The sequence below is a fragment of the Tamandua tetradactyla genome, chromosome 1 (assembly GCF_023851605.1).
Source record: "Tamandua tetradactyla isolate mTamTet1 chromosome 1, mTamTet1.pri, whole genome shotgun sequence".
Classification (NCBI taxonomy): Eukaryota; Metazoa; Chordata; class Mammalia; order Pilosa; family Myrmecophagidae; genus Tamandua; species Tamandua tetradactyla.
The window spans coordinates 11351919-11371233 of NC_135327.1; the positions used below are offsets into that span (position 1 = coordinate 11351919).

Genomic DNA, 19315 nt, shown 5'->3' on the forward strand with positions numbered 1-19315 from the left:
TTCCACGCTGGGCCTCAGTCAGCAAGGCAGGGTGATTTGGTGATTTGGTGATTTGGTGAGGGACAGGAGAGATTTGGCTCAAAGCTGTCCCACATTCACAAGCTTCCACCACTCTCTAATTTCTCTGCAGCCTCCAGCCCCACTACCCTGCTCCCCAGCCCCCTGTCCTTCCCAGGTTGATGGGCAGCTGGGTGAAGGCCATGCTGAAGCCACTGCCTCTCTCTTCCTCAGTTATATTTGGGCCCATGGCTATGTCACAAAAGAGGTCCTCAGCTGGGAGATCAGTGAAGTTTGCCTATTCCTGCAGTCCTTCTCCCACCAACCTGGGCATCTTCCTCCTATTAGCCCTGCAAACCCCTTGGACACTGTGGGCAGGGTGCAGCTGCTTCAGGAGCAAAGTTCTCCAAGCCCTCCCTCTAATTTGTGGAATGATGCACCAAGTGAAGACCTGCTCCAGGACACCAAGGATGCAGTGTACTGGGTGCCAGCCAGGTTAGGGAGGGGGCTTGGGCCAGGTGTCATGAGTATTAAGAGATCAGAAGGTCACTGTCCGATGACTTCCACCAATCACCTGAAAGGTGAGGGGCCTTCTTGCAGCTCAGTGCATGATTGTGCCCCATCCCAAGGTATCGGGCACAAGGTCGGTGAGATCTTTGGTTTTGGGGTCTACAGACCAGTGTTAAGAGTCCCAGCTTTGATGCCTACTTGTCCTTGTGTCTCAGTTTGCTCTTCTATAAAGAGAGAGTCAACACATCTACCTCATAGAGTTGGATGTGAAATTTTGGGGTAAATTATAAAGGGATGTGTATACGTGTTTATGTGAAGGGGTGTAATTATGGTGATGTAGTAGGAGAGGAGAGCTCTGAGGTCAGATTGCCTGGATTCAAATTCAGGTTTCACCAATAGGCTGCTGTGTGTTCTTGGCCAAATGACTTAACCTCTCCCTGCCTCAGTTTCCTAATCTGTACAGCAGGGATAATAATAGTTCTTAATTCATAGTGTGGCTATGCAGATCATATAAAGTGCTTAAATACAGTGACTGGCACATAGTAAGTGCTTAAAAAATAATGATGATTGCAGTGGTAGGGATGGTAGTGGTGGTGGTGGTGATGGTGGTGGCAGTTGAGGAGGTGGTGGTGATAGTGATGGTGGTAGAGGTGATGGTAGTGAGGATGATGGTGATGGTAGTGGCAGCAGTGGTGGTGGTGTTGCTGGTGATGATGGTAGAGGTGGTGGTGGTGGTGGTGGAGGTGGTGGTGGTGGTGGAGGTGGTGGAGGTGGTGGTGGAGGTGGTGGTGGTGGTGGAGGTGGAGGTGGTGTTAGTGCTGGTGGTGGTGGTGGTGGAGGTGGTGGTGGTGGTGGAGGTGGTGATGGTGGTGGAGGTGGTGGTGGTGGTGGAGGTGGTGGTGGTGGTGGAGGTGGTGGAGGTGGTGGTGGAGGTGGTGGAGGTGGTGGTGGAGGTGGTGGAGGTGGTGGTGGTGGTAGTGCTGGTGGTGGTGGTGGTGGAGGTGGTGGTGGTGGTGGAGGTGGTGGTGGTGGTGGAGGTGGTGGAGGTGGTGGTGGAGGTGGTGGAGGTGGTGGTGGAGGTGGTGGAGGTGGTGGTGGTAGTAGTGCTGGTGGTGGTGGTGGTGGAGGTGGTGGTGGTGGTGGAGGTGGTGATGGTGGTGGAGGTGGTGGTGGTGGTGGAGGTGGTGGTGGTGGTGGAGGTGGTGGTGGTGGTGGAGGTGGTGGAGGTGGTGGTGGAGGTGGTGGTGGTGGTGGAGGTGGTGGAGGTGGTGGTGGAGGTGGTGGAGGTGGTGGAGGTGGTGGTGGTGGTGGTGGAGGTGGTGGTGGTGGTGGTGGAGGTGGAGGTGGTGGTAGTGCTGGTGGTGGTGGTGGTGGAGGTGGTGGTGGTGGTGGAGGTGGTGGAGGTGGTGGTGGTGGTGGAGGTGGTGGTGGTGGTGGTGGAGGTGGTGGTGGTGGTGGAGGTGGTAGAGGTGGTGGTGGAGGTGGTGGTGGAGGTGGTGGAGGTGGTGGTGGTGGTGGTGGTGGTGGAGGTGGTGGTGGTGGTGGTGGAGGTGGTGGAGGTGGTGGAGGTGTGGTGGAGGTGGTGGAGGTGGTGGTGGAGGTGGTGGTGGTGGTGGAGGTGGTGGTGGTGGTGGTGGAGGTGGTGGTGGTGGTGGTGGTGGTGGAGGTGGAGGTGGTGGTAGTGCTGGTGGTGGTGGTGGTGGAGGTGGTGGTGGTGGTGGAGGTGGTGGAGGTGGTGGTGGTGGTGGAGGTGGTGGTGGTGGTGGTGGAGGTGGTGGTGGTGGTGGAGGTGGTAGAGGTGGTGGTGGAGGTGGTGGTGGAGGTGGTGGAGGTGGTGGTGGTGGTGGTGGTGGAGGTGGTGGTGGTGGTGGTGGAGGTGGTGGTGGTGGTGGAGGTGGTGGAGGTGGTGGTGGAGGTGGTGGAGGTGGTGGTGGAGGTGGTGGTGGTGGTGGAGGTGGAGGTGGTGGTAGTGCTGGTGGTGGTGGTGGTGGAGGTGGTGGTGGTGGTGGAGGTGGTGATGGTGGTGATGGTGATGGTGGTGGAGGTGGTGGTGGAGGTGGTGGTGGTGGTGGTGGTGGTGAAGGTAATGATGATGATATGAGGAGAGTGTACAGACCCTCACCTTGTCTTCATTCATGTTGCAGGCACGTAACCATTCCAAATCCTCTCCCTGAATCTTTGACTTCACCTGACTCTGATTGGGTGGGTAGCTCATTGTGGAGTGGATGCCAAGTCTCAGCCCTTAGTCCCAGGGAATGGTGTTTGGGGGTGGGTATCAGGCAGGCCCCAGTGGAACGGGGTATGGGGATGATGGGGAAGAGCATGCCCTTTGGGGCCAGTTTTCCCAAATTTTCTTGCATAGTCAATGGCAGGTGCCTTAGATGGGGACTGCTCCCTTTCATAATCAGGACGCAGCCCCCAACACAGTTACTAAGCTGGGATGACTGGGGCATTGCAGAACTAACAGGAAAGAAATAAGCTGCATGTGAATTCTTCTGTGTACTTGACAATAAAAAGCACATCTGAGCTGACATCTGGGGAAGGATTCAGAGTTCTTTCCATTATAAAGTGTTTTCAGTGGCAGAGAAGAGAGCCTCTGGGACATGCAAAGCAAACATTCTGTGGTGCACCCTGTTTTCCATGGGACCTCATTTCCTGAGGAAGTTCCCCCAAGCTCTGATCTGGACAGAGAACTGCTGCCAGATTCCCAGGCCTGGGTGGCATGGACAAGACAGCAGGTCCTGGAGAAGGAAGGGGCTAGGTGGGGTCCCTGGAGGGAGGAAGGAAGGACATCCTGTGAGTCCCAGCAACCACTGACTACCACACTCCATCTTCAGGGCTGACTCCTACGCTCTGGCTAGGTTCCTGTTCTGGGCAGACTTTCGTCCTTGCCTTGGTTGTAGGCATCTGTCACTCCCTGAAAACAGTGAACAATAGTGAGAGCCACAGCTAGGCTGCATGGAGCACTTACCAGGAGGGCACTATGTCCCAGGTTCTACAAATATTATCACTTAATGGACATGTGATTCATCTGTCAGCCACTTGCCGGTTTGGCTTTAGTCATCAGAAGGCGTTGATTACCCCAGGTGGGGAATCCAGAACTTCAATAGTCGCAGAGCTGGGGTCTTGGCTGGGACTGTGCCCTCTTCTGTCCCTCTCTCCCCCATGTCACTCCATCCTGACCTCTCTTGTCCATGAAGTCTCAACCTCTATGTCTCTCCCTCTCTGATATCTCTCCCTGTCTGAGGTCTCTGCCCCTCTGTTGTCTCTGACTTTGGCCCCATCACCCTCTATCCAACTATGTCCCTTGAGTTTTCTGGAGGGACAGGAGGCATTTGGTCTGCTGAGATCATCAAAAGCCTTACATGTTGTCCAAAAAATCCCAATTGTGGCTTCTTTCTCCTCCGGTTGTCTCTCACGCTAACTCCTGTGTCAGCCCATCCAGGTTTCCTGAGAAAGTTGGCGTTGGGGTGGTCCTGGCTGGTGAATTGGGCAGTGGCTGGCCTGGATTCCCATGGGAAAGTATGTGTGTGTGTGTGTGTGTGTGTGTGTGTGTGTGTGTGTGTTTCCCAGCCTGTGGTGACACAGTCCCTCACCCCTCATGGGCCCCTCTGCTGGCTCAGCTTCCCCAGCCACAGACCACCTGGGTTGTCCCACGTGGAGAGAAGTTGGGACCTCAGAGCTAAGGGAAAGAGTGGGCTGTGGTCCATGGCAGGGCACCGGGGTGAAAACCACGCGTTTCCTGGAGTGTCCTTTCCCTGACTCCCAGCTTGGCCCAGGACTCTGGGAGGGGATGAGAATCAGTGTTCCTGAGCTTTCTCCACGGGCAGGGAGAGCATGACTTGGAGCTGGATTGGTTTCCTGGCTGCGTGTCCTCCAGCCAATTAACTCCCCATTCTGAGACTCCTGCCTCGGGCTGTACTGGTGATGGTGAGAACACTGGGGATGCAGGTCCTCTAGGTGTTCTGTGAGGATGCGAGGCTTGATACTGGGTAAATGTGTGAGAAGGGAGAGCCTCCCTTTTCTCATCTTGCTCTTCTCCCCCATTCTGTCACTCCTTCCTCCCATCAGATCACTCTTGAGTAACTTCCATGGCCCAAGCCTCCCCCTGATACATGAAACCCGGGGGAACTGTGTTACATGGAAAAGACATATCCCTGTCTTTGAGGTGATCTCAGTTAACATAATGATAGTAATGATGATGATGATGGTGATGGATGGGTGAGAGAGACATACAGATTGACAGTTACAATGCAGTTGTCATATGGAGCATTGCTACTGAAACTGGCCCAGTACCCACCAGAATTGGCAATCCTGCGCACACATCAGTGATGCAGAATCTCAGTCTGCATTCAGATCTGCTGAACTAGAATCTACTTTTGCACAAGATCCCTGGGTGACTGAAATGCACATTGAAGTCCTGGTCTAGGGGACTAGTTTGAGTCCTAGGTTCACCGTGGCTCCATTACTTACCAATTGGGTGATTTTGGGCAACTTCGTTTGCTTAACTTCTCTGAATCCTACTTTCCTTATCTGTAAAATGATGTGAATAATAATTTACCTTCTGGGGTTGTTGTGAGAATTAAATGAGTTGATGCACCCCAGGAGCTTATGCAGGCTACCCAGAAAGCACCCAGTCCCCAGAAATGTAATCAGGTAAGAGCTGCCAGGCTCCCCAAGCCTCAGGCCTTATGGATTTATTCTGATACTAAAATAAGAAAGGCTGGAGTCTCTCTCCCACATACAGAGGAAGTCCCAAAAGAAGTGAAGTTCATGGGCCCTGGAGCCAGATGTCCTGGGTTCAAATCCAGACTTTTATTCACTGGGTGACTATAGGCAGGTAACTTCTGGAAGCCTTTGTTGGCCCCTCCGTAGAAGGGGTTGCTGTGCAGATTAACTGACAACTGTGCAGGCCCAGGGAGTGCTGGCCCCAGCGGGCGTGGGGTAGCAATTCTTATCCTCCGTCATCTCTGGCCCCTGTTTCCTGCATTCTCACGCTTATCCCTCTTCTTTTTGTCCTGGCCAATCCTTGATGTCCCCTAATTAGAAGTGACTGTGACAAAATGCCCAGTCATGCCCGAAACTATCTTGGCTCATTCTTGTTGTCGCTGCATCCCGTTGGGTCACCCCCCACCCCTTTACAATTAGGTCATCCTGCCAAGCCCCTCTCACGAGGGTCAGATGTGTCCAGAAGACTTAAAAAATAGCTTTATTAAGGTATAATTGACATGCAATAAACTGCACGTATTTAAAGTGTACAATCTGAACGTTTTTGACACACGTATTCCCCTAAGCCATCATCATAGTCAAGATAATGAGCATACCCACCCCTCTCCATGCCCCATCCCCCCAAATAAAGCTTTGTTAGACTTTTAATAAAGCTCCAGGTAACAGCAGTGGGTCAGGTTTAGGGCCAGCCTGGCTTTACTACATAGATAAAATGAGTAGCCAGGTGAGTGGGAAGTGGAGTCCAGGCAGAGGGACTTGTAAGAGCAGAAGCCTGAGGCCTGAAAGCATCTGCCTGTAAGGCAGCAGGGAATGAAAAGGCCACCCCAAGGGGGCCTGCCAAGAATCCCGTTGTCCATAGGCCTGGGGCTCAGAAGACAGTGAGTGTAGCCCTGGAGGGGGGTGCTGGCACACCCTGCCCATTGATACATCCCCACAGAGATGAAGGTCTGAGACCCCCACCAGGGGAATTGGAATGGGTGGGGGTCTTGGGCATGGGCGGTTCCTCACCATCTGGTTCTGAAATCGTGTCTGAGCCATCACTCCTGAACTGTTCAGGGGCAAGGCAGCTTCATTTTCAATGGCATTCTCCCCACTTTCATTTGTAAGACCAATTATAGAGCGTTTTGCACCACAATTACTGGCGTTAAAACCTCTCTGTTCCGTTTGATGAATTTTAGTAGTAATTGAACAGAGGAAGCCATCACATAGGAGATTGTCCAATTGAATCTGCCCACACATTGAACTGTTAATTCCAGCCCCCCAGAAGCAGCCACAGGGAGACCGGGTGGGGGCTCCCCATTTTGCTTTCCCAAGGGTCTTGCCCGATCCCATGTGCTGTCTGACTGTGCATGGAAGGGCGATGGGAGGTGCCTTGGACAGGACAGCAGAGGCATTCCAGCTCTTAGGGCTGGCAGGGAGAGAGAGCTGGAGTGGGGCCTTCAAGTCCTGGGAATCTGTGAGCTCTGAAGTTTCGGTGCTGGGAGCTGGGCTGAATTCATGCCTTCATTTATTATTCATTGAACAAATACTTCTTTAGCATTTACAACCCTCTGGCCTCTATTTTAAGTGCATTACAAATATTAACTTCTTTAATCTTCCTAGCAACTCCATGAGGTAGACGTATTATTATTCCCACTTGATGGTTAAGGAAACTGAGGCTGAGGTAGGTTAATTAAATTACTCAAGGTCACACAGCTCGTAAGTGATGGAATGGTTTGGTTCCAGAGTTCCTCTTCTTGTTTTCTTATTCTCGTGTGATGTGTTCCCTGAGGAGCTGAGGGGAGGGGCCTGATGTGACAAAGGATGGAGTAGCAGAGCCTGGGATCCTGTTTGGTGGTGGCAGCAGAATCCAAGCAAAATCCCTAAGGAGGGGATAGAATGAGGGTTGGGTGGCCCAGGAGCCACTCCTTTCCCCTGAAGGTTTTGTATCCAGACCCAAACTATGAGGTTTGGGTTTTGTTTTAGCAGAGGTGGCCATAGTTCCTTACCCTGGCCACATCCCATTGCCCTGTCCCCTACAGTGAGAAGGATGGACAGAAAACCATCTCTGGATGCGTAGATTTCTTTGTGGACAGAGTCAGATGAATCTAGGTACCAACTCTGAGTCTTGAACATTTTCAGATGAGGAAACTGAGGCTCAAATAGGAAATGCCATTTGCCCAGGATCATGTGGCTATTTGTGGCCATCAGGTTTCAATTCATCTCTGCCTGACTCCCAGATCTCTGCTCTGCTCATCAGATGGTGCACCACTTCATTAGGATAAAAAGACACCATTCACGCAGCTGATGGGGAGGGGCCCAGAGACAATGGCCAGGGCCTTGCCCACCTGCTGTTAGTGAGAACTGCCAGTTCCTCTGTCCTCGCCCCTCTATACTTGGAACTCTGTTAGGGTTGAGACTGGGTCTGAGTCAGCTGTAAGCCCACCCCAGGACTTGGCTCACTAGAAGCTGTTGATAAATGTCTGTTGATGGGTCAGAGGGTTGGGGAGTTGAAAGCAGATAAGGGCGTGTTGAACTCTGCAGACCATAGCTGGAGACACTCCCCTTTCCTTGAACTTGGGAATTTCTGCTTAAATTATTACTGGAGGGGCTCAGCTCCCTCTTGGGTGGCTCAGGCTGGTCTCTACTTCCCACACCCCAATCTGGGTACCACTTGTGAGGTGAGTGGAGAGGCTCTGGGCTGGTTTGGCTGAGGGAGGCTCTTTTCAGGAAGTGGCAGGAAAGTCCTGGGTTTGGCTCTTCCTAGTCCTCTGTGATGGTGGTTCTACTTCTCCTTCATGTAACCACCAGATCAGCCTCAGGCTGGGACCTCTCCTTGGGGTTTACCTCCCACACCCTGGCAGGGACTGGGCCACAGCCAGTTGTGTAGGGCAAGGCTGCCCCTCAGGGCAGGTAAAAACACCAAAGGCCTTGCTGGGGATGCCTTTATCTGGGACCAGAATGGCTGCCCTATGTCTTCACATCAGTGGTTTTCAAACTTCAGTGGCACTAGAGTCACCTGCAGGTCGTTTAAAACCAACTGGGGAGCCCCGCCCTCAGAGATTCTCATTCAGGAGGTCTGGGGTGAGACCTAAGAATGTGCATTTCAGCAGACTCCCAGGTGATGCTGTGATGCCCCTGGCCCAGCAGCCAGCTTCAAGAACAATGATTTTGGACATTTCTCACGTGCCTCCTCCCTTGGGGTCGATGGGGTGCAGGGTGACAGCCAGGGCTGGGGAGTCTTGGGCAAGAGCTGCACGTGATGAGGACTTTGCAGAAAGCACCCTGGGGTACAGGAGAATGGTCCCTGGAAGCAGTCATGATGTTCCCCACGAGAAGTAACCGAATCAGAGGCCAGCGGCCTCTCAGAGAGCTTTAGAAAATCCCCTAGGAGGCCGTGTGGAAAGAGCACATCTTTGAAGGCGCTGACACATTCTGGCAGTGTGTGTGTGATTTTAAGCAAATTGCTTCCCTCTCTGTGCCTCAGTTTCTTTTTCAGTAAAATGGAATGACTAATGCGTTCCATGGTTGTCGTCAGGATATAATTGAGATTACAAATGAGAGCTCATCGCGTGGTGCCCACCATTTAAATATAGGTTCCTTCTCCTATTCTTTTCCCCATCGTAGTGATTTCCTTTGCATGGGTTAGCTTGGCTCCCCTCTCTCTCCTCCCGCTTCTGCCCACTCTCTCCAGCCACTGGCCCCTTCCTGGACCATCAGCCCACATTATCATAAAAAAGAAGCTGGATTTTAATTTGTGGAATGCTTCTTTCTTTCTTCTCCTTCTATTTTTTTTTTTTTTTTAAAGAAAAGCCTAATTAGGAAACCCGTTAAATGCCAGCAATTCCAATATAATTCTATTAAATTCTCCCTGTAAAGTTAATGTTACAGACTTTTTAACAGATGTTTTAATTAGGCATTGTTATTAAAGAGAATACTGTCGAAATTAAAACCAGACCCTAAATGGGGGAAGAAAGGCAGTTTTCTTGTGCTGGGTAAATGGTGGCAGCAGCCCAGCAAAGAGCTGTTGGCAGCAGGTCATGAAAAACATGCACAAAAGGAGAGGGAATGCTTGGCACGATCCGCATTGCTCAGCAAGAGGGAAAAATGCCCACGCCTGGTCCACTCGGCCAGCACCACCATTGACCCAGCCAGGGCAGGAAACTGGGAGAGAAGCTGGGAAGGGCGGAGGCTGGCGGGCTGGGCATCACAGGTTTTCGGGCCTGCTTCTGTGGTTCTTTCATTCACATCCGTCTCATCTGACCCTCATGAGAGCCTGAGAGGCAGGGATTATTCTTACCTTTTGCAAATGTTTGCAAATGAAGAAACTGAGGCTCAGAGACGGTTGATCATTGGCTCAGGTGTACACAAGGGGAAGACAAGGAAGCGGAACTTGGATTTCATTCTGTGTGGGGCTGGCTCATTTCTCCAACAGCAATCTATATAGTGGTTATATATAACACGAGTTTTGGCGACAGAAAGACCTCAATTTAAGTCCGGAAGTTATTCCTTACTGGCTGTGCATCCTTAAGCTACTTGCCTCATGTCTGTGAGCCTTGGTTTCCTTATCTATAAAATGGGGGGAATAATAGAAGCTAAATGAGATGTTGCTCATAAGGTACTAAGCACATGGGTTGGCTGATGGCAACTGCTCGGGGAGTGATGGCACTTATGATGAGGGCTTTTGGCTAGCAAGTGGCATAGCTGAGACTCCAGTCTAGATTCCTGGTCCAGAGTCTGTCCATATTGCCAGGGGAATAACTGGAAAATAACCTATTCTTGATGCTAGCCAAGTCAGGCGTCGGCCAGAGAGTGTGTCTGGCTCAGGTAACCCATTCTGCACCAGAGTTGGGCGTCATTACTTGCCATGGAGACCTTAAGTGAGTCATCATATCCTGCTGAGATGGACACCCAACTCTACCTGGCTCCACTGTGGAGGGTGGGATAAGGTTGGAGAGCCCTAGATTCAAATCCTCTCTCTCTGGCAACAGGGGAAAAGGACCCTCTCCTCTGAATCTATGTCTTGCCGTCTCCATTACTGGGCAGTGAACCATGAGTCTGGGTGAGGGTGAGGGCTCCTGGGAGGCATTGAGGTGACTGAAACATCCTCTGGTAGCATCTGGTGAATGGCCTTTTCCAGGGGGTAATTTTCTTGTGCATCCTCCAAGGCTGTCAATCTGGGATTATTCAAATGTTTATTTTGGTCCTGTGACCTAAATAGATTTGCCACAAAAGAGCTTGAAAGGAAGTAATAACCCAAAGGGGAGCCACCCAGTGGGTCTTATCCCTTGGTGCCTTCCCAGGGAAACCCTGTAGACTCTTACTTGTGCCTTCTAGGGCTGAACAAGCCTCCCATGCCCACCACTGCCTCTGTTTTTACCCTTCAAGTAACTTTCCTGGGCATTGGGGGAGACTCCAGATGTTCCCTTGACTCAGGATGTCCATTCTTGGGGCTATCACACCAGAGCCCAGAGGTGCTAAGGGGCATGCCACACTGCATGGCATTCAGTAGGTGTTTGATGTTTGCTCACTGGTGAAGATGACTTCATCCCCCTGACCTTGGACCTTCTGGGCCTCTCATTTGAAGGCCATGGAGCATTCCTGCTTGTTCATTTCTCTTTGCAGGTAGGAAAAAGTTGCTGTGGCCTCTGATGTCAGCTGATTTGGGTTTTACCTCCAGTTTTGCCTACTAGCTATGTGAGTCTGTGCAAGTGGCTTAGCCTGTCTGAGCCTCGATTTCCCCTTCTATAAAATGAGGCTGGTGATAATGTTTGAGGAGACTTGTGAGGATGAAGTGGGACAACGTTCCTGAAAGCATCTGATGTGGTGAGGATGTTCATAAAGAAGTGGGCAGAGCAGTTAGTATTTGTGCATTCACACATGCATATGCACAGAGAATGCACAGAAAATGTCTGTAACAACCCCAAAAACTGGTCATGTAAGTTACCTCTGGAAAGTGGGTCTGAGGGCTTCTACTTTACTCTCCAGTTTGAATAGTTTTTATACCATGAGGCTATTTTTTTTTAATTCAAAGAAAAAGCAGCTAAAAACCAATGTAGGAATCACTGGTGGCTTTGAGAACCCCTGTTAGTGGAAATTAGCTGATTTTCAGGGAGCAGGGGATCTGGTTGAGTCAGGTCATTTGGCCCATGGGGTGCCAGGCCACCCTTCCAGTCCAGGAAATTGATCCAGCTTTGAGCCTTGAGCAAGTGGGCTTGCCCCTTGACTTTGTAACATTTCAGCCATATGACATCAGATGATGTCTCTGAGTCTCAGTTTCCTTGTCTGTAAAATGGAAATAACAGAACCTACTTGCAAGTGCCTGGGACGGGTAAGTATGCAGCTGGCTTTGGGGTTTTCATGTTGCCTCTCCTTCCCCAGGAGGCTGGACTCAGGTGAGGGCACAGGTGAGGGCACAGAGGAGTACCTCTGGCTCACTGATTCCAACAGCCATGTCTGGTCTTCATTTTATTTGACTTCGCAGTAGCAACCACACTGCTGCCCTCTCCCTGTTTCTGGAGACACCCAGCTCTCCCTGAGCTTGGGTGCCCCATACTCTCCATGCCCTGTGAGAAGGAAAGGAGGTGGGGACTAGGCTGGCCTGGGGGGGTCCCAGGTGGTGGAGTCAAGGGTGGGTGTGGACTTCCCTGACTTGAGAACCTGCAAGTGGAAATCATCCAGAACAACCTGGATGGTCATCAAAAGGGGTCTGGTTGCATAAGGGCATCCAGCCTCAGCACCCCGTACAGCTGTGACGAATGGGTTAAACCGTGCCTCTGGCGGGTGAAATATTCCACAATAGATTAAGCAGAAAATAAACAGAGAATGAGGTTTATAGTATGAGCTCATTTTAAAAACAAACAAAATAAACAATCCCTGGAGTAACAGAGATTATCAACTTTTTTCATATATGTTGCATCAACAACAACGATAACAGGAACAGCAATAAAAGTTTTTTAACAAATGAAAGGACCTAGTTCACTCAAGTTGCTAAATGGGGTGAGGCTGGCGGCCTTGCAGGGCAGTCCACCCTGGGGAGTTCTGCTCCAAATTGTGAGCTGGAGGGCTGGGTCCTGTGGCGAGCCTGGGGTCAGGAGTGCAGGGCCAAGCACAGGGTGACAGGGGCGTCTTTGAGTGGCTGCTTCAGACACAGTGCTGTAACCTGTGGCTGGGCTATTCCCAGCCCTTCTACCCTCCCCTGTGCTCCCCACTCCCTACTGGTGGTCTGTGGATGTAGTTGGCAGAATAATGAATCCCTACCCCAAAGATGTCCATGGCCTAATCTTCAGAACTGGTGAATATGTTAGGTTATATGGCAAAGGGACGTTAAGGTTACAGAAAGAATTAAGACTCCTAACAAACTGACCTTAAAATCAGGAGATTATCCTGGACTATCTGGTTGGGCCCATTGGAGTTACAAACATCCTTAAAAGGAGAAGATGGAACACAAGAAAAGTCAGAATGTCAGAGTGATTCGATGTGAGGACTCAGGCCACCATTGCTGGCTCTGAAGAGGGAGGTGAGGGCCGTGAGCCAAGCAAGGAGTGTAGGCAGCTTCTAGAAGCTGGAACAGGCAAGGACAGGGATTCTCTTCTAGAGCCTCTAGAAAGGAATGCAGTCCTGCTGACATCATGATTTTAGCCCAGTGAGAATCATTTTGGACTTCTGACCTCCATAACTTTCAAATAATAAGTTTGTGTTGTTTTAAACCACTAAATTTGTGGTAATTTGTTACAGCAGCAGAAGGAAATGAATACAATATGGATCTCTCTTTAAAGGGCCAAGGTTTTGAGGGTCAGGAGTGAATTTCATCCAGTCCCATCATGCCACTGTGTGCCACTGGGCCCCAGCTCCAGGTAACACCAGGAACAGGTATAAGTTTGCAGAGCCCCCAAATACTCCTATATTCAAACCTGGGGTCCAGAGTCAAAACAGTGAGTTACCCACTGGATGAGGTTGTGCCTTTCTGGCCTGCGGGATGGGCATGTTGGAGGGTGCCCAAACAGTATCTCCCTTCCTCCCCAAGGGTGTGGCTTGTATTTTCTGTATTGAGTAGATGCCATTCAAGATTTGGATTTGGATCCCAGCTCCAGCACCTCTACTGAGTGACTCTGGACAAACCACCTCATCTCTGTCAGCCATAGAGACCTAATCTTTTAAATGGGAAGAGTAATATTCTCCGAAGTGGATGTGGGGTTCAGGTGAGGTCCTGTATGTGAAGCACCTGCATAATTCCTGGTTCAGAGGGGAAACCGAGATCTGGTGGAGAAGGTGGGCAGCCCTGGCCCAGCCTGTCAACCCAGGAGTCCCTGCAAAAGCTTCCCAGGTCTTTTGCCAGCCACATCCTGAGACTCATCTGTTTGAAGGACATGTGTCCCACATGTGATTCTGCCTGTCATCCTGTTGACGGATGCTTCAGAGAAATTTCTTCTGAGTTCCAAAACACCTTGACAAAGTGTTTTCCAGCATGGCAGCCCATTGTCTCAGAGGGAGGCACAATTAGACATTTTGAGCAGCAAATGTGCCCTGTGCTGGTTGTTAGGTGGGATTTTCTTTCTTTTGATTCTTCCTGCCTCTCCACCCAGGAGAGACTTGGGCCACCAAGCTTATTTCTCCTTGAGACCTGGGACCCCTTCTCTGCCCTTGGTGATATCTGCTGCAAAGAAGCCCAGCCTTCCTGACCGTTCAGGCTTTGTGTAAGTCTGGGCCAATAATTGCTTTAGTCAGGTTCCAGAAAGCTCCAGAGAAATCACTTATTTTCTCCATTATTTGTTGCCCTTAACTTGCACTTGAACCAACTGAGGGGCATAAGCGCAAACCCCTGGCTAGTCGGGGTGTGGGCAGGCAGACTGGCATCAAGGGAATTTGGGTCACAAAAGTAGATGAAAAATGCAGATCCCTTGCCCCCCCTGCCCCCAGAGGTCTCAACCCTGGAGGTTTGAGAAGGGGTCTGGTCTTCTGCTCTTTAACCAGCTCCCCAGCTGATTCTGATACAGGTGTCTACAGACTGTTCTTTGAGGGATACTGATACAGTGGACCTTGAAAGGTCCATAGAGCACGAGACTTGAATTCAGATTCATCGTTCATCTGTATGACTTCAGATATGTCACTTCACCTTTTGAGCTCCAGTTTCCCCACCTATAAAATGACATTGTTTTAAATCAACATGATGGAGGGTTTTCTAAGGGGCTGGCTTAATGCTAAACCCTTTGCCTCATCTCATTTCATCTTTATTACAGTCCTCAAGGTGGGAAGTGTAATTTTTGAGCTCCAGCAGCCTCGCTCAAGATCCCACCACCACTTGATTTTAACTGCGATGCTGAAGTTAAGTATCTTAGGGTAACTAGCCCAGTGCTGGGCTCAGAACAGGTTCTTGATAAGCACTCAATGCCCCCTCTTTTGCCTCGGTCCACTGTCCCAGCATTGGATGAGTTAGGAGCTGCCGGGGATCTGAGACTGGGGACCTTGGAGGGGCTCCTAATCCAGGCGTGAACATCAATCCTTTAGTGAGAAGATTCACAAGGCACAGGTGGAGGTAAACTCAGAGAAGAGCACAAGACATGTATCCTGTAGTGTTTTGTAGGGCTAACTACCTGAATAAATAAAGAAATAAAGGAGGAGCCTTCCAGAGGAGGTAACCCTACAAGAGATGGCTCAGCAGGGAGCTTGGGACAATTCGGATAGAGTGGAGAATTTCAGGATGGGCAATTCTCATGGACTTTTCCGAAATCATCCCCTCTCCTTGCTCAGCCTGAGTTAGACCAATTAAGCCTCTTCCAGGGAAATAGCTCCTCAGTGTTATGGTTAAATGGAGACAGACTTAGTGACATGAACAGAAAGTTAACTCACTTATCAGCAATAAAACAAACCATACCAAAAAGACCAGAAGGAGGAAAATGAATGAATAAATATCATTTATTGTTTACTTTGATTGTTCTATAGCAAGTTAAGTTTTAGCTTTTTCACCCATAGCCTCTTCCCAACTGTGTTTTAAATCATCTGAACTCTGAGATGGGACAATGTTAACACCCTGTGTGGTTCCGCAGAGTTTCAAGGGAAAAAGGCCACAGTGTTGGCTTGTCTTTGAACTGCTGGAATAATCCCTTAATTCATCTAACAAATATTTACTGAATGTTTACTGTGAGTGAGGCAATGTTTTGGGCATTGGACATAAATCAGAGAATAAAATAGACAAAATCCCTCCTCTCATGGAGCTTACATTGTAATGGGGGAAGACAGATAAACTAACAAATAACCCAGAATAAACATCAGGGTGAAGTGTGTGTAAGAACTCTCTGTACCGTCTTTGCAACTCTTCTGTAAATACAAAATTAATGAAAAAAAAAAAACAAACCCAAAATTATAAGTCAGTTGGTGATAAATGCTGTTAGGAAAAGTGAATCAGGAATGGAGGTTGCTGAACGCTCTGGAGCACGGGGAAAAGTTGTAGTTTTTAAAAGGCTGGCCTTTCGGCAAAAGTGACATTTGAACAAAGACTGGAAGGAGGAAGAAGAGCACACCAGGGGGAAATATGAAGAAAGGATATACCAGCAAGAGGAAATGATAAGTGCAAGGACCCAGGGGCGCCCGGTGCCCAAGACGTCCCCAGCGACCCTGGTGTTCACATCCTTGCATAGTTCCCTCCCACAGCAGAGCCTATACGTGCAATCAGCGGAAGTTTGTGGAAATGAGACTTCCATATCTTGGGTCATAAAAGAGATTATCACTTTGTTCTTATTTCTCTTGAATTACTTGCTGATGTTGTGAGGACACATCAGCAGCCCTGTGGAGAGGTTCCCCCCGACCCCCCAAGCATCCAGCACTGCTCTGCTTGGCATGTGGGTAAGTCCTTTGGAATGAGACCCTCCAGCCTTCAGATGGCTGTGGCCCCATTGCAATGACACCTTGACTCTGAGTCTCTGAGACAGAACCACCAAGCTAAGCCACTCCCACATTTCTGACCCACGGAACTCTGTGAGATTTAAAAAAAAAAAATGTTTATTGCTTTAAGCAAGTACAAATTGGAGTAATTTGTTACACAGTGTTCTAGTTTGCTAGCTGCTGGAATGCAATATACCAGAAACGGAATGCTTTTAAAAAGGGGAATTTAATGAGTTGCTACCTTACAGTTCTAAGGCCGAGAAAATGTCCCAATTAAAACAAGTCTATAGAAATGTCCTATCAAAGGCATCCAGGGAAAGATACCTTGGTTCGAGAAGGCAAATGAAGTTCAAGGTCTCTCTCTCTCATGAGAAGGCACATGGCAAACACCGTCAGGGCTTCTCTCTCGGCTGGAAGGTCACATGGCGAATATGGCATCATCTGCTAGCTACTCTCCTGGCTTCTAGTTTCATGAAGCTCCCCGGGAGGCGTTTTCCTTCTTCATCTCCAAAGGTCACTGGCTCGTGGACTCTCTGCTTCGTGGCACTGCAGCATTCTCTGCTCTCTTTGAATCTCTCTGAATCTCTCATTCTCCAAAATGTTTCCTCTGTTATAGTACTTCAGAAACTAATCAAGACCCACTCAAATGGGTGGAGACATGTCATCCCCTAATCCAGTTAACAACCATTCTTAACTAAATCACATCAACCAGGGAGATGATCTCATTACAGTTTCAAATATACAGTATTGAATAGGGATTATTCTACCTTTAAGAAATGAGATTTATATTAAAACATGGCTTTTCTTAGGAGGCATACTTCCTTTCAAACCAGCACACACAGCAATAACCAATACAAGTCTTGAGGTGAGAACATGCCCGGTTGCTCAAGGAATGGCAAGGAGGCAATGCAGTTGTAGTGGAGGGTAGAAGGGGGAGAAGAGGAAGAGATGAAGGCAGAGGGCCTGAGTCTGTGTGGATATATATATATATATTTTTTTTCAGCAGTTGGCCTCTTCTGAGCACCTCTCAGGCCTAGGCCTTGGGAATGGGTTCGTGATGCCCATTCCTTTCCTTTTCTGGTTTTCTGAGATGGGTTTAAGTCACCTCCTCTTGGGCAGTCTGTGGTGGTGTCATCCTCGCTGAAGTGGTTTCAGTGAGACTTCTTGCTGAGACCGGGCCAAAGAATCTTTGGGCATTTTGTAAAAGACCAGATTTATTTTGATAGAGAACTAACATAACAAAAGAGAGGAAAGGAACGTGATTATTCATAAACAAATGGAAGTGCTGAGGAGAGTTCAGAAAGAAGGTGAAGTTTGAGTGGGGTCTGAAAGTGGTTAAGGAGCGCTAGGAAAGATGGTGATCAGGGAAGTGGAAGGAGAAGTGAAGACCTGAGGGGGCGTGAGAAATCTTCTCACTTTCTGAGAATTTGGCATAGTTGGATTGGAGGTTGGGAAGAAGACAACAGAGATGGGAGTGCAAGGGAAAGGGGGAAGGGACTTGGTCTGTAAATGACTCTGAATCTGAATGTATCCTGCAGGCTAGAGGTTCGTCCCCTGGGGAGCTTTCATTCCTTCAGGGATTTAATCCTTCAGTGGTAGACTGCCAAATGGTGGCCGATTTGAGTTTCAGTTAGGATTGTTTGGGTTGTAAAGTTCACAAAAATCAATCCAAGTTGGAGTTAAGAAAAAAAGAAATTTATTGATTTGTATAAATGGAAAGATCGTGGTTCAATGTAACCAGGACTCATTTGCTCTCTCTCTTTTGGTCCTTTCTTCTACCATGTCAATGACATTCTCAGGCTCTTTCCTTGTGGTTGCAGGATGATTGCCATTATCTTCGTGGGGCTGAATCTAGCAGAAAAGAGTAATCGTGTTCAGCCCAGCATATCCAGAAAAATATTTAACTTAATTGGTGATTCAGTTGGTGTAGGTCATGTATCTGTTTCTAGACTAATTACAGCGATCAGTGCTTTACCTGGATTAGGTCATGTGCAATCCCTGTTGGATCCCATAAATTGAGAATGCGAGTATAGTGGCTGCCCAGATGGAAATCAGTAGCTGTGCTAGAAGAGGGGTCATGTGATGATGCAAAGAGGCATATTTAGTAGAATAGTCAAGGATCTTGCTTCATGAACATATGATAGAGCATGTTCAAGACTCTAAATTTACCCTATGTGGTAAGGTTTCCCATTGAGTAGTTAGGTAAGAGTCTGTGCCTTAGAGATTCTATGAGGTATTGTGCCACTGTAGTCATTATCATGACCTTATTATTGATTTATTTCATGCTATTTTGAATCTTTTAACCCTACTGTTAGCTGCTACAACTCTAAAATATTATTAGCTTAAAACAATTCTCTTCCAAGTGAAATCCAAAGGGTGAATTTTTGATAGGCAGTGCTGGGACTTTGTTCCACAGAGTCATTCAGCAATCAAGGCCTTCCATTTTATGGCTCCACCATCTCCTTGGGCCTTAACTTCCTTTCTTCTGGTTAGATAGGGAAATAGAAGGTGGAGCATGGTCACCTGCTTCTTAAATACCTCTGCCTGAAGAGGAGATGCACATTACTTCCATTCACATTCCATTGATGAGGTCATGTACTTCTACCTAGAGGCAAGAAGGGCTGGGAAGTGTAATCCTGGTAGGGTAACCGTAATTCACAACTTCGTACTATAGAATGGGTATGCATCTTCTGTAGAAACCAACTTTGCCACACTCCTCAAGTGTACTTTCCCAAATTCTACTTTATAAAGTGAGTCATGCACCAGAAAAAGTGGAGAATTATACCAAATGTGACTGGGGGGTGGGGTGTCACTGAGAGATTTAGGCAGAGGAGTGACATATAAGAAGAATCTGTACTTAAGGGACACAAAGCTGATGGCGGTAGTGGAATGGAGAGGAAGGGGTGGGGTATGAGAGGTTTTTTGAAAACTGCATTAAGACCAGATCCTTCTTGTCTCCACTTCTGCTCACCATTTTGAATGGTGCAATGCGCAGAAGTACCTTGCACTTACATTCGTATCATCTACTGAGGAACCACCATGTGCTTTTAAAACATTATCTATTGACTCCTTAGGATATTGTGAGGCAAGTTTTATTTTCTGCAATTTACAAATTTGAGAATTAAAGTTCAGAGAAGGAAATGACTTTATTATGTTCCTGGGCCTCAGGCAAGTTGCCACTAAACTGTTCACCTGTATTTGGAAAAGTTTTCGGGGACTC

The 19315-nt window shown here is 48.7% G+C and overlaps 1 long non-coding RNA gene across 2 annotated transcripts in view; it reads left to right on the forward strand.

Moving 5' to 3' along the window:
- LOC143690839 (uncharacterized) overlaps window positions 1–19315 on the forward strand; it is a 193882-nt gene that overhangs the window by 134793 nt on the left and 39774 nt on the right. The gene's annotated exons all lie outside the window — the stretch shown is intronic.